Source organism: Silurus aristotelis (assembly GCF_946808225.1).
Source record: "Silurus aristotelis genome assembly, chromosome: 24".
Lineage (NCBI taxonomy): Eukaryota > Metazoa > Chordata > Actinopteri > Siluriformes > Siluridae > Silurus > Silurus aristotelis.
In genome coordinates, this window is record NC_139597.1 from 1,833,935 (window position 1) to 1,856,535 (window position 22,601).

The 22,601-nt window shown below is 38.2% G+C and overlaps 7 gene segments (V, D, J or C); 3 read left to right on the forward strand and 4 right to left on the reverse strand.

Annotated features, from left to right (window-relative positions):
• Positions 1-6,452: 6,452 nt before the first annotated feature.
• LOC310718766 (Ig kappa chain V region K29-213-like) lies at positions 6,453-7,316 on the reverse strand. The segment is given in 2 exons: positions 7,185-7,316; positions 6,453-7,086 (listed from the first exon to the last, which is right to left on the reverse strand).
• Positions 7,317-7,359: 43 nt separating this feature from the next.
• LOC310718770 (immunoglobulin kappa constant-like) lies at positions 7,360-8,590 on the forward strand. The segment is given in 2 exons: positions 7,360-7,510; positions 8,133-8,590.
• A 2,229-nt stretch (positions 8,591-10,819) lies between these two features.
• LOC310719338 (Ig kappa chain V region 120-like) lies at positions 10,820-11,647 on the reverse strand. The segment is given in 2 exons: positions 11,516-11,647; positions 10,820-11,417 (listed from the first exon to the last, which is right to left on the reverse strand).
• A 52-nt stretch (positions 11,648-11,699) lies between these two features.
• LOC310719339 (immunoglobulin kappa constant-like) lies at positions 11,700-12,919 on the forward strand. The segment is given in 2 exons: positions 11,700-11,839; positions 12,462-12,919.
• A 2,218-nt stretch (positions 12,920-15,137) lies between these two features.
• LOC310718764 (immunoglobulin kappa variable 4-1-like) lies at positions 15,138-15,976 on the reverse strand. The segment is given in 2 exons: positions 15,845-15,976; positions 15,138-15,746 (listed from the first exon to the last, which is right to left on the reverse strand).
• A 77-nt stretch (positions 15,977-16,053) lies between these two features.
• On the forward strand, positions 16,054-17,232 carry LOC310718769 (immunoglobulin kappa constant-like). The segment is given in 2 exons: positions 16,054-16,150; positions 16,775-17,232.
• A 4,293-nt stretch (positions 17,233-21,525) lies between these two features.
• On the reverse strand, positions 21,526-22,515 carry LOC310718767 (immunoglobulin kappa variable 1-39-like). The segment is given in 2 exons: positions 22,386-22,515; positions 21,526-22,287 (listed from the first exon to the last, which is right to left on the reverse strand).
• Between the last annotated feature and the right edge of the window lie 86 nt (positions 22,516-22,601).

Genomic DNA, 22,601 nt, shown 5'->3' on the forward strand with positions numbered 1-22,601 from the left:
TCTCATCCCTACTGAACACCTTTGAGATGAATGTGAATGTTGACTGCACCCCAGGTCTCCTCACATACACCAGTACCTGACTTTACTAACACTCTTGTGGCTGATGAACACAAATATCCATAAACACACAACAAAATCTAGTGGAACATCTCAGAAGAGTGGAGGGAATTAGAAGAGCAAATTGGGAATAAATCTGGATTGCGATGCTCAATAAGCACATATCATACTTATGACTAGGTGTCCGCAAACTTTTGGCAGTATAGTGTGTGTGTGTGTGTGTGTGTGTGTGTGTGTGTGTGTGTGTACACACACAGCACCTGTGAAAACAGTGTTTTAAGGTTTTTGAGACACATGCATATTCATTTTGTTTCTAAGCAACAAAAACACAAGAGTTGGACAAAAGTGTGTGGAGTCCAAACGTGACATTTTTGTCTCCACCAGAAGAACTTGTGTAAGATGGAGAACAGGAGAGAAGATGTGATCGGACTCCCTCACCCCCACACTCACACATGGAGGTGGAAGTTTAATAGTTTGGGTTCAGTGAAAGGAAGCCTGAACCAACATGACTCCCATTCTGTACTTCATCATCCATCATACAGTTCCGTCTGGACTGCGGCTCATTGGAGCGACTTCACCGTACAACAAGACGATGAGACGAAGCGCACGTCTGAGTTCTGTACGCGTTATTTAAAGAGCAGACAGACGTCTGGAGTGATATCTATCAAGGAACGACCTGCCCAGTCACCAGTCACCGCACTAAATCATGTTTAAGGAGGATTTTTTTGTGAAAATATTGTGGATATAACAAATATATCTGTTTGGTCAAAAGATATTTTCAGACATTAACTATTTACATGACCAATTTTGTTACATAGAAACATGAGGAACATGCAAACATGCTCCCAAAAATCAAAACACTACCGGTTTTAAACCTACTAAACCTTTTACCGACTCTGTTTCAGTTAAATGCTGCTTTTCCCCTCTTTTTCTCATCTCTCTCTCTCTCTCTCTCTCTCTCTCTCTCTCTCTCTCTCTCTCTCTCGGTCTTTTTAATTTCCTAAACTAAAGAAACTTTTGAGAGATCTACAAACTCCATACACTTTAACATAAAAAGTCTAAGGTTAACCCTAATAATCATATAATCCTAAAACTGTAGAAATGGCCATTGGTGGACTCACGAGTGACACCATATGAGTCTTTTGGAAAGAGAGAAGGTCAGAATTTGGGTTTTACCAGCAAACAACTTGGTTTTATGCACATTTTTTTGTACTTCCTGCTTGCAGAAAAAACACAAACACAAATACAAACCATCACAAAATTCAAATGGTTCCCACTACAACTAATATTACAAACCATCAGCTTTCACCTTTAAATCCATCACACAAAGGTTTCCATGAGTGTGTGTGTGTGTTTGTGTCCATTATTAGATCATAGACTCAAAGAACTCAGTGTAAACTTACTGGAATCTGGTTTCTTCATGACGTCATAATAGTCCATTAAGCAACAAATTTCCAATAAAAAAAACCCCCAGGGACCATTAAAGTTTCAATTAAAGCCGATAGAATTCCCTTTATTATAAGCATTAAAACCATTAGAAATTCACGGAGAGTTTGTATTGTTCAATTTCAGCGCGGTGGTGTTTATAGTGCGGAGTTTGTTGCTCTATTTTGCCCCCTAGTGGAGTAACAGAGAATAGCCTCCTCATCAAAAAGTTTGTGATTCAATTACAGTCGATAAAACAAATTTCAGTTTATAATAAAGACTCTAAATGGTTGATGCCTTGTTTTCCCTAATTTTCATAATCATTATCATTTAATCATTATCATCTTCTTCTATATAGCTTCTTTAAGAGAGAGTTCCTTGTGTCAAGCCACTCCTGAACCAGAGACAACATCAGAGGTGTCTTACCTGGGCTAAGGACAAAAAGGACTGGACTGTTGCTCAGTGGGCCAAAGTCGTCTTTTCAGACGAAAGGAAAGAAAATGTTGCATTTCATGTGAAGATCAAGGTTCCAGAGTCTGAAAGAAGAGAGAAGAGGCACAGAATCCAAGCTGCTTGAGGGCCAGTGTAAAGTTTGCACAGTCAGTGGGGGTTTGGGGAGTCGTGTTTTTTTATTGGTCTTATGAAGTATTACAGTTTTCTGACATGGTTAACCTGGTGGGCTTTTGTTAAATGTGAGCCAAAATCATAAAAATTATGCACCTGTGTGTGTATATATATATATATATATATCCCTTGTTTCATCTCTGGATTTATGTAAGTCATAGTGACAGTTGTGAGCAGTGCTTTGGTCTCAAAACAGTTCCTTTTAAATATAAATCGGTGGATATTTATATTTTTAGCCACCAGGGGTCACCAGAGTACAAAAGAAGAAAACATGAACGATGATACTAATATAAAGCAAAAATAACCAACAAAAATAGTACAGGGATCGTTAAAGTTTCCATTTAAGTTTCCATTAATACCATTACAAGATCTTGTAGGATTTGTATCATTCAGGTTTATAGTGGTGATGTTTATAATGCCGAGTTTGTTGCTCCAGAGAATCGCCTCATCATCAAAAAATTGTAATTCAATTATTGTCCACAAAACAAATGTTAATTTTTAATGAGGACTTTAAATGGTTAATGCCTTGTTTTCCCTAACTTTCATTATCATCTTCTTCTATATAGCTTCTTTAAGAGAGAGTACCAAATTAGCCACAGGTAAATAAAATGCCATTTGACTCTTCATTAGCAATGTAAATATCTGATATAAAAGACAATAATGAATGTAGGCCATATAAAGGTGTAGATTTGATTAAACTAAGTAAAATTGACGATGCATATTTGAGTAAAGATAACAATACATTATATACTGTATGTAACTCCTACAGTGGCGGGCGTTCAGGGCCAGTAAATCCTTCTCTGCTGGCCAAAACACTGTCCGAAGCACTGCCCTACATTTACAACCTAAATTCTAATATTTGTTCCATGAAATTGTATTAAATTATTCCCAACAGTTTATTCTCTTCATTTCGTAGTGTTTCTCTCGGCTGCACTGCTTCCAGTACGTGTGTTAGATTTTTTGTCCAATCAGATTTCAGTCTTTATGTGCTTCCATGTGTAGTTCAAAATTTGCTTTCTAGTCCTATTAATCAGAAAAGAGACAGAGAGTCGACATGAGAATAAAGATGTACAATTTTATTGTATATGTTTTATTATTTGTTTAAGACAATATTATTAATTCTCTTATTACGACCTTGCAATATTATACTGATTGGTTTGTTCCATAATAATACTAATCATTTATTTTGCACACAGATGTTTTCCCATTCTGTACAAAGATAATCTTTTATCTTTCTCTGTTTTGCTTAGCTGAGAACACAGTGCCCGGTCGAGAGAATGTGCTTCAGACATGCTGTCTTGATCACATTCTCAGTTTCAGCTTTGGAAAAACCTCATACATACATTGATTATAACAAAATACATATAATTAAACAATATTATAATATTATTGTAAAAATTTCATCTTACACATGTCAATCTAATCTGCCTTCAAAGTCTGTACTTCTGGCCTTTTTACCACTGGATTACAGCCTCTGGGGGGCGCTGCACATTATGAGTCTGCATCTCTGGTGAGTAGGTTGTATTTTATTTACATTTTTAATGTTTTTGTCATGTTATTATACAAATATTGGTTCTGAACTGCTTCAGATGTTGTAGGTGCACAGTTGTGGTTGTAGTGTAGAGGTTTGGAGTCTTAACTGGGTTTCTTGCTTTAGTAAAATGGTTTTCACCTCAATATGTGAAATGTTTCTCTGTAATGCCATGCATTGTTATATTGCGTTTTTGTATTTTATTGATGGTTTTAATAAGTGTGATGTGATAGTGGTGGTATTAAGACGTGGATTAATTTGGGTAAGTCCCCACTGGAGAGTTTGACTGAAGGAAGTTGAACATCTGGTGAAGTTTCTGTTCTATTCTGGGAGAAATGAAACTATTCACAGTCATGTTCATGTAAATATTAATTACACCTCTGTTACCACTTTTGGTTCCCTGCAAAATGAGAATTTTAATGTAGGTCATTTACAAGTAAAAGCATAATCTAAATCCTCAAAAACAACCACAACGTTAAAGAGTATGATGATAACAAATGGTATCTGATGTGAATAAAACAAAAGAGTGAACCTGAAAAATAAAATCAGCAGATGGAGTGCACAGTCAGCACTTCTGATCTAAAGAGAAAGCTGTGTAAATATTAGATCTCATGAGTAAAGCTCAGAGTTTAATGTACTGTGTTTAACAGAAACAATAAGAAAATCATCTATTAAATGCCACTAGTCCTCCTGGGTATAATTATATACACCAGACACGTCTAAATGTCAGAGGAGGCAGTGTCACAGTTATTTATAATAATCAACTCACAAAAAACCCAAAACAATTTTGTAGTTATTTACACGAACATAACATATGTAGCTTCCAAAAAATGTCCAGTCAGTCATTTGTATTAATTATTATTTTTAGTTTCCAGGGTCCCATTCTGGGGATTTGTATTGTTCTGTTTCAGCGCTGTGGTGTTTATAGTTCTAATTTGATGCTCACTTTTGCCCCCTAGTGGAAAAAATAGAGAATAGCCTCTCCTCTAAAAACTTTGTAATTCAATTGATGTCCATGAAACAATTCAGACTTCATAATGTGGACTTTACATGATTGACACTGTGGTCCTAATTCTAAAATGATAAAAATTAGAAATTCCTAGAAGATCTTTATCTAGAGAGAAAATAAAACTTATGTCTAATGATGATTTACAGCCCTATGTACAAACTGTACACACTGAGAATATAAAAAGTACAAAAAACAACACAAAACAGCTCTTACGAGGCAAAATTCCTGTTTTATTTCTGAGACTTTTTGGTCTCTCTTTTGTAATGTACATGTGACTTTTTTACTTGTCCGAGTGCAGGATCAGCCATGATACAGCAGCCCTGGAACACAGAGGGTTAAGGGCCTTGTTTAAGGGCCCAAAAGTGGCAGCTTAATGATACTGGGGTCTGATCCCCTGACCTTCTAAACAGTAACCCTGAGTTTTACCCACTGAGCTCCTACTTCCCATTCTGAGTTACTGAGTTCATCCTTCTGATGTAAATGTTTCCTGTCTGTGACGTCCCTTTCATAGGAGTGACATACAGTGTCATATTTTATTTATTTTTATTACTTTTACCAAATCTGCACTTTAATTCAGCTTAATCTTTATAAAATAATAACTGTAAACTGTAAGTAAAAAAAAAAAAAAGAATTTAGAAATGTATTTTTACACTTTTATTAATTCTGTGTTTTATACTGATGTGAGAATTAAACTGAATGAATGATGATCTAATGGTTTGTTAATAAATTAAGAAATGTTCAGTTAAATATCAGTCTCAGCTCTATAATGTGTCTATTAAATGAATATTAATGTTTTTATAATAAAATATTACCTCTATAATAATGTTTAATAATCATAAAGAAATGTTCATGATTATTGTGGAAGTGTGCAGTAGGAACGACAGACTGGTTCAAGGTGAAGGTTGGACTGCATCAAGGATCGGCCCTGAACCCTTTCCTGTTTGCAGTGGTGATGGACAGGTTGAAGGATGAGGTCAGACAGGAGTCTCCGTGGACTATGATGTTTGTGGATGATATTGTGATTTGTTGTGAGAGTAGGGAGCAGGTTGAGAAGAGCCTGGAGAGGTGGAGATATGCGCTGGAGAAAAGAGGAATAAAAGTCAGTAGGAGTAAGACAGAGTACATGTGTGTGAATGAGAGGGAGGGCAGTGGAGTGATGCGGTTGCAGGGAGAAGAGGTGGAGAAGGTGGAGGAGTTCAGGTACCTGGGGTCAACAGTGCAAAGTAATGGAGAGTGTGTTAGAGAAGTGAAGAAAAGAGTGCAGGCAGGGTGGAGTGGGTGGAGAAGAGTGATAGCAGGAGTGATTTGTGATAGAAGAGTATCTGTGAGAATGAAAGGGAAAGTTTATAGGACTGTGGTGAGACCTGAGATGTTGTATGGATTAGAGACAGTGGCATTGAGTAAAAGACAGGAGGTGGAGCTGGAGGTAGCAGAGCTGAAGATGTTGAGATGTTTGTTGGGAGTGATGATGATGGACAGGATTAGAAATGAGTTTATTAGAGGGACAGTGCATGTAGGACGTTTTGGAGACAAGGTGAGGGAGGTGAGATTGAGATGGTTTGGACATGTGCAGAGGAGGGACATGGGGTATATCAGTAGGAGAATGCTGAGGATGGAGACACCAGGAAGGAGGAAAAGATGAAGACCAAGGAGGAGGTTTATGGATGTGGTGAGGGAAGACATGCAGGTAGTTGGTGTGAAACAGGCAGATGTAGAGGACAGGGGGGTATGGAGACGGATGATCCACTGTGGCGCCCCCTAATGGGAGCAGCCGAAAGAAGAAGAAGAATCATAAAGAAATGTTGAGTAAATTATATTTACAACAAAATATAAATATAATAAATATTTCCATAAGTCTGTAAAATGGGATGAAGATAATTATTGTGCAGTAAATCAGAAAGATCAGGAAATGTTTGTAAATCTACAGATGTGAAAGGTGGACTCCTGTTACAGATGTGTTACAGATGTGTGTATTAGTGTGTTAGTGTGTTGTGTTTTCTCTCATCCACAGTGTGTGTGATTGTGTGTATCACATCCTCCCCCTCAGCACCTGCAGTCTCTCCCAGCTGCAGCAGTGCTTCTCTGTACACTCTCACTGACCGAGGTTTTTGTACGATGCTCTAACACTGTGTGAACACACCACCAGTATGGTCACTCTGACAGTAGTAATCTCCTGCATCTTCAGTCTGGACTCCACTGATGGTCAGAGTGAAGTCAGTATTCGATCCACTGCCACTGAAACGAGCTGGAATTCCTGACTGTAAGCTTCTAGCCAAGTAGATCAGGAGTTTAGGAGCTTCTCCAGGTTTCTGCAGGTACCAGGCGAGATAGTTACCACCATGCACACTGCTACTGGTTTTACAGTTGATGGTGACTGTGTTTCCTGGAACAACAGTTTGCACTGAAGGAGTCTGAGTCACAGTCACCTGACCTCTGGATCCTGTAGAGAAACATAGATTGTGTTTGTATGCTGTAAAGTGGTGTAGAATTAGTATGAAATGAAGTGTGTGAGGCTGTGAGTTGATTTCAAACTCTCACCTTGAGTCCAGAGGGCCAGTGTGCAGATGAAGACGCTGATCAAAGTCATGGTTGCTGTGGGTGAAGTTGCTGAGCAGCAGCTCTCAGTCATGAAGTGTTCAAGTCACAGGACTATAAACACTCACAGAGCACTGAAGCATGGACTGCTAATGCAAAGTGTGTGTGTGTGTGTGTGTGTGTGTGTGTGTGTGTGTGTGTGTGTGTGTGTGTGTGTGTGTGTGTGTGTGTGTGTGTACTGCAGTGTGATGAGGTTTTTGTACGACGGTTTCATTAGAATGTATCACTGTGGAGGACTTTTGGTGGAGGCTCCAAACTCATGGTGAAAAGTAAGTAAAAGTTGATTCTCTTTATCAGTTACTTTAATGAATAAACTTCAGATAAACTGTAGATTAAAATGATGAGAGTTGAAATTGACATCACATGAAGGATTGATGAGTAATTTATAACAGTATCATAAAGGATCCATAATAAATGTGTATGAACATTCAGCTGCTGTCAGGTCTATAAATGATACATTATATATGAACGATGCAGTAATGATATTTGTTCGATTTCTTGCACATGATTAATTTCATTATTATTTTATTTGAACACAAAGACATTATTGAGATTCGACACCAGAATAAAGCTGAACAAAGTTCTAGTGGCTCCACGATGTAAAGAGGAAATAGGAAATGTTCTCCTACTGCTGGAACACATTTGTGCTGCTGCAGAGTTTCCAGTTTTGTCTCTATTGGAGTTCAGAGCGTTTACAGAATTCACTCAGTGAGAGTTTTAGTGTTGGAACCCAGTTTTAGATGCAGTTCCTGAATAGAAGTGAATGAAACATGAAATCAGAAAGAAAATGGATTCTGGTGTGCAGTTAAAACTTAATTCCCCTCTAAGAGCTTTTCTCACTGTCTAAACGTATAAAACCTTTCTGAACGTCTTTGTGTTTCTCCTCTCCAGCTGCTCCCACCGTGTCTCTGCTCCCTCCGTCCCCTCTGCAGCTGTCTGAGGGATCGTCCTCGCTGCTCTGCCTGCTGTCTGGCTACTCTCCACAGGGGGCGCTGGTGAGCTGGACGGTGGACGGCTCAGTGGTGAAGACCGGCGTTCTGAACAGCGCAGAAGAGGAGAAGAACGGCCGTTACAGCCTCAGCAGCACCCTGACCCTCAGCAAAGACCTCTGGGAAAAGGGGGAGGAGTTTATCTGTAAGGTCTCCCATAACAACGTGGATCATCCAGTCACGTTCAGAAAGAGTCAGTGTGAAGGCGAATAGATCCAAGCTAGAGTTTAACATTGAGCTGCTTCTGATCCATCTACAATAGAGTTTCAATTCTACACAACGCTGCATTTCTGTCTTTACTCTGTTCACTGTCCTGTTGCTCTTCCTGTAGTTTTTGCTGAAATAAAGCTGAGTTTTGGACGTTGTGTGTTTCTTTTATTGGAGTTAATAGTGATGATCAGTGTGATGAGAGAGTGGGATTAGCTGCAGATTCAGTGTGTGTGTTGTGCTTCAGTGAGTTTGACTGAAGGAAGTTGAACATCTGGTGAAGTTTCTGTTCTATTCTGGGAGAAATGAAACTATTCACAGTCACATTCATGTAAATATTAATTACACCTCTGCTACCACTTTTGGTTCTCTGCAAAATGAGAATTTAAATGTAGGCCACTTACAAGTAAAAGAATAATTTAGAGCCTCAAAAACAACCACAAGGTTAAAGAGTATGATGATAACAAATGGTACCTTATGTGAAAAAAAACATGAGTGAACTTGAAAAAATAAATCAGCAGATTGAATGCACAGTCAGTTGTATTGTTCTGTATCAGCGTGGTGGTGTTTATAGTGCTGAGATTGTTGCTCACTTTTGCCCCCTAGTGGACAAACAGAGAACAGCCTCGTCTCTAAAAACTTTGTAATTCAATTGATGTCTATGAAACAATTTAGACTTCATAATGTGGACTCTACATGGTTGACACTGTGGTCCTAATTCTAAAATGATACAAATTCGACAATCCTCAAAGATCTTTATCTAGAGAGAAAAGACAAATTATGTCTGATGATGATTTACAGCCCAGAACAAACTGTTCACACTGAGAATATAAAAAGTACAAAAAACAAGACAAAACAGCTCTTATGAGGCAAAACTCCTGCTCTACAAAAGAAAACACACTCACAAATACATCAGGAGTAAAATGCAGATTGATTTATTTGAAAGACAAGAATGAAATGTATCAGTTACAGTGTAAAATATTAACACCTGTAACTAGAATTGTTGTTGTTTCTGTAAAACACTCTGTTTGAGTAAAATACACCATGATGTGATGCTTATCCAAATACTTTGCTCTTCTTCTTTATTATTTTATTACTCTACATGATGATATTCCGGTGATATGTTCATGTAAATCTCAATCTCATCACTCGTCACTGATGTCTGTAAAGCGAAAATTTAAATGTAGGCTATTTAAAAAATGTTTTAGAATATTTTTTTTTAAAGAAGAAGATTAAATAGCATTAAGCCAATTACAATTTAAAATGGCACGATGGTGATCCTGAATAAAAAGCAGCTTTACATTAAGAATAACAGTGAAAAAACAACCAAGACTTAGTGTTTATAGTATCTATAGTCAGGATTCTCTTAACTCAGTGATATAACTGCTGTCTGTAAATCGAATAGCTCCATCCCTCTACACTTCACCCTCTTCTCTTCATTTTCTATTTTTGTAACAGATTGTTTTATATTCTTATGTAAAGAAAGACTGGGTTTGAGAAATGTGCTATATAAAAACAAAAACAGCAATTTTTATTCATTCGATTTTTAGCTTATAATGATTCATTTTGGTCCCATTTCAGAGGTAAATCTCTGCTTTATAATTAGTAGATGAGTGAACAATTGGACAGTGGAGAGTGAATGAGCATGTATGTGCCTCTGCTTGGTTTACAGATGTCTGGGTGAAGGCTGAAACTGAGTTTGACTGTGTGAGAGGCAGCAGCTCTGGCAGTGTGCCACAGGGAAAGTGTGTAAACCCAAAGACAAAGACAAACAAACAAACGGAGCAAAATAAATGTTCACAATTTTAAAGTTGAAAAAGGAAAACTCTAAGCTAAGCAAACAAACTAACCCAGAGGACTTACACTGGGAGCTTGAGATCGGGTGGGATTCTCAGAAAAACAAACATTAGAAATGTACCACACAACTTTCAATACGATCAAGCAAGAAACTCAGACGAAAGGGGAACTTCAATACAAACAGAGGTCCAGGACTCAGGTAAAAACAAAAGGAATCTAATTATGGACACAGTGATACAATGGTGACATCTGGTGGGGAAAAACAGGGAAACTAATGAAAAGAGAAACAAAAATGGCAGAAACATTACATGATCACTAGGGTAGAATGTTTTACAGAATGTTTTATCCATTTACATCAGAAGGATGAATTCAGTAACTCAGACCAGCAAAGAAAGATGTGAAAACTGTAGACGTCACTGGGGGACTTGTCTCTTATTTGTCAGTTTTAGCTCTATAACGAGTTTATTTAACAAATATTAATGTTTTTTATTTTAAATATATACTCTATGATAATATTCAATAATCCTAAAGAAATGTTGAGTAAATTATATTTACAACAAAATATAAATATAATAAATATTTCCATAAGTCTGTAAAATGGGATGAAGATAATTATTGTGCAGTAAATCAGAAAGATCAGGAAATGTTTGTAAATCTACAGATGTGAAAGATGGACTCCTGTTACAGATGTGTTACAGATGTGTGTATTAGTGTGTTAGTGTGGTGTGTTTTCTCTCATCCACAGTGTGTGTGATTGTGTGTATCACATCCTCCCCCTCAGCACCTGCAGTCTCTCCCAGCTGCAGCAGTGCTTCTCTGTACACTCTCACTGACCGAGGTTTTTGTACGATGCTCTAACACTGTGTGAACACATAGTTACTACTGATATAATGAACACTCTGACAGTAGTAATCTCCTGCATCTTCAGTCTGGACTCCACTGATGGTCAGAGTGAAGTCAGTATTCGATCCACTGCCACTGAAACGAGCTGGAATTCCTGACTGTAAGCTTCTAGCCAAGTAGATCAGGAGTTTAGGAGCTTCTCCAGGTTTCTGCAGGTACCAGGCGAGATAGTTACCACCATGCACACTGCTACTGGTTTTACAGTTGATGGTGACTGTGTTTCCTGGAACAACAGTTTGCACTGAAGGAGTCTGAGTCACAGTCACCTGACCTCTGGATCCTGTAGAGAAACATAGATTGTGTTTGTATGCTGTAAAGTGGTGTAGAATTAGTATGAAATGAAGTGTGTGAGGCTGTGAGTTGATTTCAAACTCTCACCTTGAGTCCAGAGGGCCAGTGTGCAGATGAAGACGCTGATCAAAGTCATGGTTGCTGTGGGTGAAGTTGCTGAGCAGCAGCTCTCAGTCATGAAGTGTTCAAGTCACAGGACTATAAACACTCACAGAGCACTGAAGCATGGACTGCTAATGCAAAGTGTGTGTGTGTGTGTGTGTGTGTGTGTGTGTGTGTGTGTGTGTGTGTGTGTGTGTGTGTGTGTGTGTGTGTGTGTACTGCAGTGTGATGAGGTTTTTGTACGACGGTTTCATTAGAATGTATCACTGTGGAGGACTTTTGGTGGAGGCTCCAAACTCATGGTGAAAAGTAAGTAAAAGTTGATTCTCTTTATCAGTTACTTTAATGAATAAACTTCAGATAAACTGTAGATTAAAATGATGAGAGTTGAAATTGACATCACATGAAGGATTGATGAGTAATTTATAACAGTATCATAAAGGATCCATAATAAATGTGTATGAACATTCAGCTGCTGTCAGGTCTATAAATGATACATTATATATGAACGATGCAGTAATGATATTTGTTCGATTTCTTGCACATGATTAATTTCATTATTATTTTATTTGAACACAAAGACATTATTGAGATTCGACACCAGAATAAAGCTGAACAAAGTTCTAGTGGCTCCACGATGTAAAGAGGAAATAGGAAATGTTCTCCTACTGCTGGAACACATTTGTGCTGCTGCAGAGTTTCCAGTTTTGTCTCTATTGGAGTTCAGAGCGTTTACAGAATTCACTCAGTGAGAGTTTTAGTGTTGGAACCCAGTTTTAGATGCAGTTCCTGAATAGAAGTGAATGAAACATGAAATCAGAAAGAAAATGGATTCTGGTGTGCAGTTAAAACTTAATTCCCCTCTAAGAGCTTTTCTCACTGTCTAAACGTATAAAACCTTTCTGAACGTCTTTGTGTTTCTCCTCTCCAGCTGCTCCCACCGTGTCTCTGCTCCCTCCGTCCCCTCTGCAGCTGTCTGAGGGATCGTCCTCGCTGCTCTGCCTGCTGTCTGGCTACTCTCCACAGGGGGCGCTGGTGAGCTGGACGGTGGACGGCTCAGTGGTGAAGACCGGCGTTCTGAACAGCGCAGAAGAGGAGAAGAACGGCCGTTACAGCCTCAGCAGCACCCTGACCCTCAGCAAAGACCTCTGGGAAAAGGGGGAGGAGTTTATCTGTAAGGTCTCCCATAACAACGTGGATCATCCAGTCACGTTCAGAAAGAGTCAGTGTGAAGGCGAATAGATCCAAGCTAGAGTTTAACATTGAGCTGCTTCTGATCCATCTACAATAGAGTTTCAATTCTACACAACGCTGCATTTCTGTCTTTACTCTGTTCACTGTCCTGTTGCTCTTCCTGTAGTTTTTGCTGAAATAAAGCTGAGTTTTGGACGTTGTGTGTTTCTTTTATTGGAGTTAATAGTGATGATCAGTGTGATGAGAGAGTGGGATTAGCTGCAGATTCAGTGTGTGTGTTGTGCTTCAGTGAGTTTGACTGAAGGAAGTTGAACATCTGGTGAAGTTTCTGTTCTATTCTGGGAGAAATGAAACTATTCACAGTCACATTCATGTAAATATTAATTACACCTCTGCTACCACTTTTGGTTCTCTGCAAAATGAGAATTTAAATGTAGGCCACTTACAAGTAAAAGAATAATTTAGAGCCTCAAAAACAACCACAAGGTTAAAGAGTATAATGATAACAAATGGTACCTTATGTGAAAAAAAACATGAGTGAACTTGAAAAAATAAATCAGCAGATTGAATGCACAGTCAGTTGTATTGTTCTGTATCAGCGTGGTGGTGTTTATAGTGCTGAGATTGTTGCTCACTTTTGCCCCCTAGTGGACAAACAGAGAACAGCCTCGTCTCTAAAAACTTTGTAATTCAATTGATGTCTATGAAACAATTTAGACTTCATAATGTGGACTCTACATGGTTGACACTGTGGTCCTAATTCTAAAATGATACAAATTCGACAATCCTCAAAGATCTTTATCTAGAGAGAAAAGACAAATTATGTCTGATGATGATTTACAGCCCAGAACAAACTGTTCACACTGAGAATATAAAAAGTACAAAAAACAAGACAAAACAGCTCTTATGAGGCAAAACTCCTGCTCTACAAAAGAAAACACACTCACAAATACATCAGGAGTAAAATGCAGATTGATTTATTTGAAAGACAAGAATGAAATGTATCAGTTACAGTGTAAAATATTAACACCTGTAACTAGAATTGTTGTTGTTTCTGTAAAACACTCTGTTTGAGTAAAATACACCATGATGTGATGCTTATCCAAATACTTTGCTCTTCTTCTTTATTATTTTATTACTCTACATGATGATATTCCGGTGATATGTTCATGTAAATATCAATCTCATCACTCGTCACTGATGTCTGTAAAGCGAAAATTTAAATGTAGGCTATTTAAAAAATGTTTTAGAATATTTTTTTTTAAAGAAGAAGATTAAATAGCATTAAGCCAATTACAATTTAAAATGGCACGATGGTGATCCTGAATAAAAAGCAGCTTTACATTAAGAATAACAGTGAAAAAACAACCAAGACTTAGTGTTTATAGTATCTATAGTCAGGATTCTCTTAACTCAGTGATATAACTGCTGTCTGTAAATCGAATAGCTCCATCCCTCTACACTTCACCCTCTTCTCTTCATTTTCTATTTTTGTAACAGATTGTTTTATATTCTTATGTAAAGAAAGACTGGGTTTGAGAAATGTGCTATATAAAAACAAAAACAGCAATTTTTATTCATTCGATTTTTAGCTTATAATGATTCATTTTGGTCCCATTTCAGAGGTAAATCTCTGCTTTATAATTAGTAGATGAGTGAACAATTGGACAGTGGAGAGTGAATGAGCATGTATGTGCCTCTGCTTGGTTTACAGATGTCTGGGTGAAGGCTGAAACTGAGTTTGACTGTGTGAGAGGCAGCAGCTCTGGCAGTGTGCCACAGGGAAAGTGTGTAAACCCAAAGACAAAGACAAACAAACAAACGGAGCAAAATAAATGTTCACAATTTTAAAGTTGAAAAAGGAAAACTCTAAGCTAAGCAAACAAACTAACCCAGAGGACTTACACTGGGAGCTTGAGATCGGGTGGGATTCTCAGAAAAACAAACATTAGAAATGTACCACACAACTTTCAATACGATCAAGCAAGAAACTCAGACGAAAGGGGAACTTCAATACAAACAGAGGTCCAGGACTCAGGTAAAAACAAAAGGAATCTAATTATGGACACAGTGATACAATGGTGACATCTGGTGGGGAAAAACAGGGAAACTAATGAAAAGAGAAACAAAAATGGCAGAAACATTACATGATCACTAGGGTAGAATGTTTTACAGAATGTTTTATCCATTTACATCAGAAGGATGAATTCAGTAACTCAGACCAGCAAAGAAAGATGTGAAAACTGTAGACGTCACTGGGGGACTTGTCTCTTATTTGTCAGTTTTAGCTCTATAACGAGTTTATTTAACAAATATTAATGTTTTTTATTTTAAATATATACTCTATGATAATATTCAATAATCCTAAAGAAATGTTGAGTAAATTATATTTACAACAAAATATAAATATAATAAATATTTCCATAAGTCTGTAAAATGGGATGAAGATAATTATTGTGCAGTAAATCAGAAAGATCAGGAAATGTTTGTAAATCTACAGATGTGAAAGATGGACTCCTGTTACAGATGTGTTACAGATGTGTGTATTAGTGTGTTAGTGTGGTGTGTTTTCTCTCATCCACAGTGTGTGTGATTGTGTGTATCACATCCTCCCCCTCAGCACCTGCAGTCTCTCCCAGCTGCAGCAGTGCTTCTCTGTACACTCTCACTGACCGAGGTTTTTGTACGATGCTCTAACACTGTGTGAACACATAGTTACTACTGATATAATGAACACTCTGACAGTAGTAATCTCCTGCATCTTCAGTCTGGACTCCACTGATGGTCAGAGTGAAGTCAGTATTCGATCCACTGCCACTGAAACGAGCTGGAATTCCTGACTGTAAGCTTCTAGCCCAGTAGATCAGGAGTTTAGGAGCTTCTCCAGGTTTCTGCAGGTACCAGGCGAGATAGTTACCATCATTCACTCTGCTACTGGTTTTACAGTTGATGGTGACTGTGTTTCCTGGAACAACAGTTTGCACTGAAGGAGTCTGAGTCACAGTCACCTGACCTCTGGATCCTGTAGAGAAACATAGATTGTGTTTGTATGCTGTAAAGTGGTGTAGAATTAGTATGAAATGAAGTGTGTGAGGCTGTGAGTTGATTTCAAACTCTCACCTTGAGTCCAGAGGGCCAGTGTGCAGATGAAGACGCTGATCAAAGTCATGGTTGCTGTGGGTGAAGTTGCTGAGCAGCAGCTCTCAGTCATGAAGTGTTCAAGTCACAGGACTATAAACACTCACAGAGCACTGAAGCATGGACTGCTAATGCAAAGTATGTGTGTGTGTGTGTGTGTGTGTGTGTGTGTGTGTGTGTGTGTGTGTGTGTGTGTGCTGCAGTGTGCTGAGGTTTTTGTACGACGGTTTCATTAGAATGTATCACTGTGGAGGACTTTTGGTGGAGGCTCCAAACTCATGGTGAAAAGTAAGTAAAAGTTGATTCTCTTTATCAGTTACTTTAATAAATAAACTTCAGATAAACTGTAGATTAAAATGATGAGAGTTGAAATTGACATCACATGAAGGATTGATGAGTAATTTATAACAGTATCATAAAGGATCCATAATAAATGTGTATGAACATTCAGCTGCTGTCAGGTCTATAAATGATACATTATATATGAACGATGCAGTAATGAGATTTTTGTTTGATTTCTTGCACATCATTAATTTTATTATTATTTTATTTGAACACAAAGACATTATTGAGATTCGACACCAGAATAAAGCTGAACAAAGTTCTAGTGGCTCCACGATGTAAAGAGGAAATAGGAAATGTTCTCCTACTGCTGGAACACATTTGTGCTGCTGCAGAGTTTCCAGTTTTGTCTCTATTGGAGTTCAGAGCGTTTACAGAATTCACTCAGTGAGAGTTTCAGTGTTGGAACCCAGTTTTAGATGCAGTTCCTGAATAGAAGTGAATGAAACATGAAATCAGAAAGAAAATGGATTCTGGTGTGCAGTTAAAACTTAATTCCCCTCTAAGAGCTTTTCTCACTGTCTAAACGTATAAAACCTTTCTGAACGTGTTTGTGTTTCTCCTCTCCAGCTGCTCCCACCGTGTCTCTGCTCCCTCCGTCCCCTCTGCAGCTGTCTGAGGGATCGTCCTCGCTGCTCTGCCTGCTGTCTGGCTACTCTCCACAGGGGGCGCTGGTGAGCTGGACGGTGGACGGCTCAGTGGTGAAGACCGGCGTTCTGAACAGCGCAGAAGAAGAGAAGAACGGCCGTTACAGCCTCAGCAGCACCCTGACCCTCAGCAAAGACCTCTGGGAAAAGGGGGAGGAGTTTATCTGTAAGGTCTCCCATAACAACGTGGATCATCCAGTCACGTTCAGAAAGAGTCAGTGTGAAGGCGAATAGATCCAAGCTAGAGTTTAACATAGAGCTGCTTCTGATCCATCTACAATAGAGTTTCAATTCTACACAACGCTGCATTTCTGTCTTTACTCTGTTCACTGTCCTGTTGCTCTTCCTGTAGTTTTTGCTGAAATAAAGCTGAGTTTTGGACGTTGTGTGTTTCTTTTATTGGAGTTAATAGTGATGATCAGTGTGATGAGAGAGTGGGATTAGCTGCAGATTCAGTGTGTGTGTTGTGCTTCAGTGAGTTTGACTGAAGGAAGTTGAACATCTGGTGAAGTTTCTGTTCTATTCTGGGAGAAATGAAACTATTCACAGTTATGTTCATGTAAATATTAATTACACCTCTGTTACCACTTTTGGTTCTCTGCAAAATGAGAATTTAAATGTAGGCCACTTACAAGTAAAATAATAATTTAAAGCCTCAAAAACAACCACAAGGTTAAAGAGTATGATGATAACAAATAGTATCTGATTTGAAAAATACATAATACATTCCCCAAAAATAACTCATAATTCAATTATTGTCCATGAAACTTTTTTTTTAATTTATAATGTGAACTTCATAAAAAAATGAACATGAGCAAAAAAAACGGGAAATTGAGCATACAATAATATAATCTAATAAAAGCAGATTTGATTAAACTAAGTGATATTTACTTAAGCATATACGAGGTCACAATACTGGTAGCCTTGAGATTCTGTGGTCTGAACACGACACCTGAGTTCATCCTTCTGATGTAAATGTTTCCTGTCTGACACTGTGTAAAATATACATCAAATGTCAGAGACAGAAACAGAGACAGATATACTGTCAGAAACACGGGTAGGGACAGAGACAGAAAAAGGGACAGATATACTGTCAGAAACACGGGTAGGGACAGAGACAGAAACAGGGACAGATATACTGTCAGAAACACGGGTAGGGACAGAGACAGAGACAGGGACAGAGACAGGGACAGATATACTGTCAGAAAGCGTGACTGGAAGGACCCAAATGCAGGACTAAACAGGATCAAGGTGAAAACAGTTTTAATGAAAAAAGAGGCAGGAGAAAAAACACAGTTCAAAAACAGACCAAAATTCAGGCACTGAAATCCAAGACCCGGCAAAAACTGAGCATTATGGGGCAGAGCAACAACACAAACCAAAAACAGTCCAGAGTTCAAACAAGAACCTAAAGAGTCAGAGCAGAGCAGGGGTCAGGACCAGAATCAGGATCAGGATCAGGGAACCAGAACAGGCAGGTTGCAAGTATAATCACAGGGCTTTAGGTTGCCGGTAAAATAATCTGGCCCCGAGTATTCTTCTTCTACTTCTTCTTCTTCTTCTTCTTCTTCTTGTGTTGTTTTATGGCGGTTTGGCATACCAAAGAAAAGGTGCATTACCGCCACCTACTGATCTGGAGTGTGGAGCGAACACAGAATAAGGGGGGAAAAAAAACAAAAAATAAAAATAGATAATAAATAATTAATAATAATAAAAAAGGGAAATTAAAAACCTAAATTCTGTCTATCGTTCCTGTATTTTTTACGTATTTAAATAACAATTCTTAAATTCTCAATTGCCCATACTCGCTTCCCAACAGTACCTTTAGAGATATATTGCCCACTCCTATCCACCCTAATTCCTGAATTAACTGGAACCTGTCCCTTTCATATGCAGGACACTTATCAAGAATGTGTCCCTCTGTTTCCAATTCCCCACACTTGTCACATTCACCCGATTCATGCTTACCTATTCTAAAGAGACTATGGTTTAATGCAGCATGTCCAATTCTTAATCTTGTGATGACGACATCCTTCTTTCTATTTCCCAATCTTTTCCTCTCATTTCCAACATTCTCCTGAATCTGGAAGAGATGTCTTTCTTTAGTCGCACTATTCCATTCTTCCTGCCATCTTTTACCTACTTCACATGAAATCACTGCCTTGAATTCAGCTCTACTCTAAGCTACCTCAATGTCTATCTGTGAATGATTCAGTGCTTTCTTTGCTAGCAGGTCCACCGTTTCATTTCCATCCACACCAACATTAGCAGGTACCAAAGAAAATTTACCTCCACCCTCGGCTGCCTAATTCTAAACAGACTTTGTAAGATTTCTAATATTAAATCTTGCCTTGATTCGGATTTTCCACTTCTTAGACTAGTGAGGGCTGCCATTGAATCACTACAAATCACGTTTTTTTCTGGTTGGACTTCTTCGATCCATTGTAGGTCTAGCATGATTGCTAAAAGTTCGGTAGCAAAAACTGACACTTGATCTGAATGTCTTTTTGCAATCTTTGTTTCAAAAGCAGGGATATATACTGCTAATGCAGTCCTTTCAGATTCTGGATCTTTAGAACCGTCCGTAAATACCTGTAGTGCATTATAATACTCTCGAGTAATGTACTGCCGAACTATTAATTCATTTGGCATATTCATCCCCGGATTACTCAATATTTTCTTAACTTGTAAATCTATTACAGGGTTATGAAAGAACGGCCCCAAGTATTTATCCTTTGTTTCCTTAAATAACGGGTGGCGTGGGAAAAATGTCAAGATGGCCGCCGACCGGAAGCGCGCATCGCGAAAACCGGAAGTCCGTGCCGCGGGACCGGAAAATCATGACATTAAAAACAGATTGCAATGATTTGTAAATCTCAAAAACACATTTTATTTACAATACAACAAAGAAAACGTGGAATGTTTAAATTGTGGAAATTTACAATTTTAGAAAAAAATATATATTTTGAAATTGATGGCTGAAACACATCTAAAAAAAACTTGGGACAGGTCCATGTTTACCGTGATGTATCGTCCCGTCTTTTATTAACAGTCTCTACGTTTTGGGAAGTGATAAAACCAGTTGCTGGAGTTTTGGGAGAAGAATATTGTCTCATTCTGGTCTGATATTTGGATTCTAGCGGCTCAGCAGTCCTGGGTCTTCATTGGCGTGTTTTTTGCTTTTTTAGATTTCTCACTTGGTGAAAAGTCTAGACTGCAGGGAGGCCAGTTTATCACCCGCACTCTTCTATTTCAAGCTATTCATGCGATTTTAATACACGCAGTATGCAGTTTGCATTGTCCTGCTGAAATATGCAAGTCCTTCTCTGTAAAAGATGTTTTTTGGGTGAAAACATTTTTTGCTCTAAAACCTGTTTAAAGCATTCAGCACTTTCCAAATGTACAAGCTGCTCATTCCACAGGCACTAATGATCTCCCATCCATCAGAAATGTGGCATTCGAACTGAGTGCTGATATCAAGCCACATTGTTCCTCTCCTCTTTAGTCCAGAGGATGCAGCACATCTGGTTCCAAATGAAATCTTTCCACTTTGTCTTAGTACATTTTTAATGAGTTTTGGTCCAGAAAGCATGTATGGTGTTTGTTTGTAGCTCATTTCACATTCACAATGTTATTTCATTTTTGTATATTATTTCTTTTTGTTTATTAATTTCTTTTTAATATTTGTACCACTCAGTATAACCAAAGAAAGTGTACTCAGTGTATCCACAGTACGTGTTTAATGTGTGTGCATGAGTGAAAGCATAAGTCTCATTCAAGGTCAGTAGTTCCATTGATAGTCTTATAAGTAGGTTCCGTTTCCAGAGACTATATGTTTTGTTTCTGGACAGTGCAGGTGGAAGGACTTCCATGTGCTGAATATGCTGAATATAAAAAAAAAAAATCATTAAAGGATTTTGCCACCATTAAATCATCATACTGAGAGAAGCATCGTAAATGTTGGAGATAATGGTGACAGATAATGTGCCTGTTGTTAAATAAAAAATTTAATGTGGTAACCAATGACAAATAAGAAAGCAAGGTGTTACCCAGACACTAAGAAAAGAGTATAAAAGGCCGTGTTTGTGCTGTAACTTTGAACACTTTTATGGAACATCTAACTTTGTTCAGTGATTACCATTACAGAATTATAACTATTTTAAATAAAGTGACACCTGAGGACCAGAAGATCACTAGCATACAGTATTGATGTTTGTTCTTGTCCCTTGTACACAGAGATTTCTCCATATTTTTGGAAACGTTAGATGATATTATGTACTGTAAATTATGACATATTTAAAATCTTTGCAATTTTATGTTGAGGAACATTATTCTGAAATTGTTCCACAATGTGTAGACACAATTTTTAACAGATTGGTGAAACTCTGCCCATCTTTACTTCTGAGAGACTCTGCCTCTATAAGATACACAATTTATACCCAATCATCTTCCTGTCAATTAAGTTCATTAAATGCAAAATGTTCTTCCAGCTCTTCCTCATCAGAACCATTTAATTTGCTGCATTTTGTTGCTCTGTCACAACTTTTTCAATTTTCATCACTGACATCAAATTCAAAATGACCTTTATTTACCTTAAAATTCTACATGTAGTCAGTTTAAACATGATATGTTTTCTATTGTGAATGAAATATAGATTTGTAAGATTTAAAAATTATTGCATTCTGTTTGTATTTATATTTTACACAGTGGCCAATCTTTTTGGAATTTAGGTTGTAAAATATTAACTTTACAATAGTGTTTAATAATAGATAATAATCCCAGTACATAATAAAGTAGATAATAATCCCTAAAAACTCAACAAAATATAAATATAATAAATATTTCCATAAGTCTGTAAAATGGGATGAAGATAATTATTGTGCAGTAAATCAGAAAGATCAGGAAATGTTTGTAAATCTACAGATGTGAAAGATGGACTCCTGTTACAGATGTGTTACAGATGTGTGTATTATTGTGTTAGTGTGGTGTGTTTTCTCTCATCCACAGTGTGTGTGATTGTGTGTATCACATCCTCCCCCTCAGCACCTGCAGTCTCTCCCAGCTGCAGCAGTGCTTCTCTGTACACTCTCACTGACCGAGGTTTTTGTACGATGCTCTAACACTGTGTGAACACATCACCACTATGGTAACTCTGACAGTAGTAATCTCCTGCATCTTCAGTCTGGACTCCACTGATGGTCAGAGTGAAGTCAGTATTCGATCCACTGCCACTGAAACGAGCTGGAATTCCTGACTGTAAGCTTCTAGCCCAGTAGATCAGGAGTTTAGGAGCTTCTCCAGGTTTCTGCAGGTACCAGTGCAGGTAGCTACCACCATACACACTGCTACTGGTTTTACAGTTGATGGTGACTGTGTTTCCTGGAACAACAGTTTGCACTGAAGGAGTCTGAGTCACAGTCACCTGACCTCTGGATCCTGTAGAGAAACATAGATTGTGTTTGTATGCTGTAAAGTGGTGTAGAATTAGTATGAAATGAAGTGTGTGAGGCTGTGAGTTGATGTTAAACTCTCACCTTGAGTCCAGAGGGCCAGTGTGCAGATGAAGACGCTGATCAAAGTCATGGTTGCTGTGGGTGAAGTTGCTGAGCAGCAGCTCTCAGTCATGAAGTGTTCAAGTCACAGGACTATAAACACTCACAGAGCACTGAAGCATGGACTGCTAATGCAAAGTGTGTGTGTGTGTGTGTGTGTGTGTGTGTGTGTGTGTGTGTGTGTGTGTGTGTGTGTGT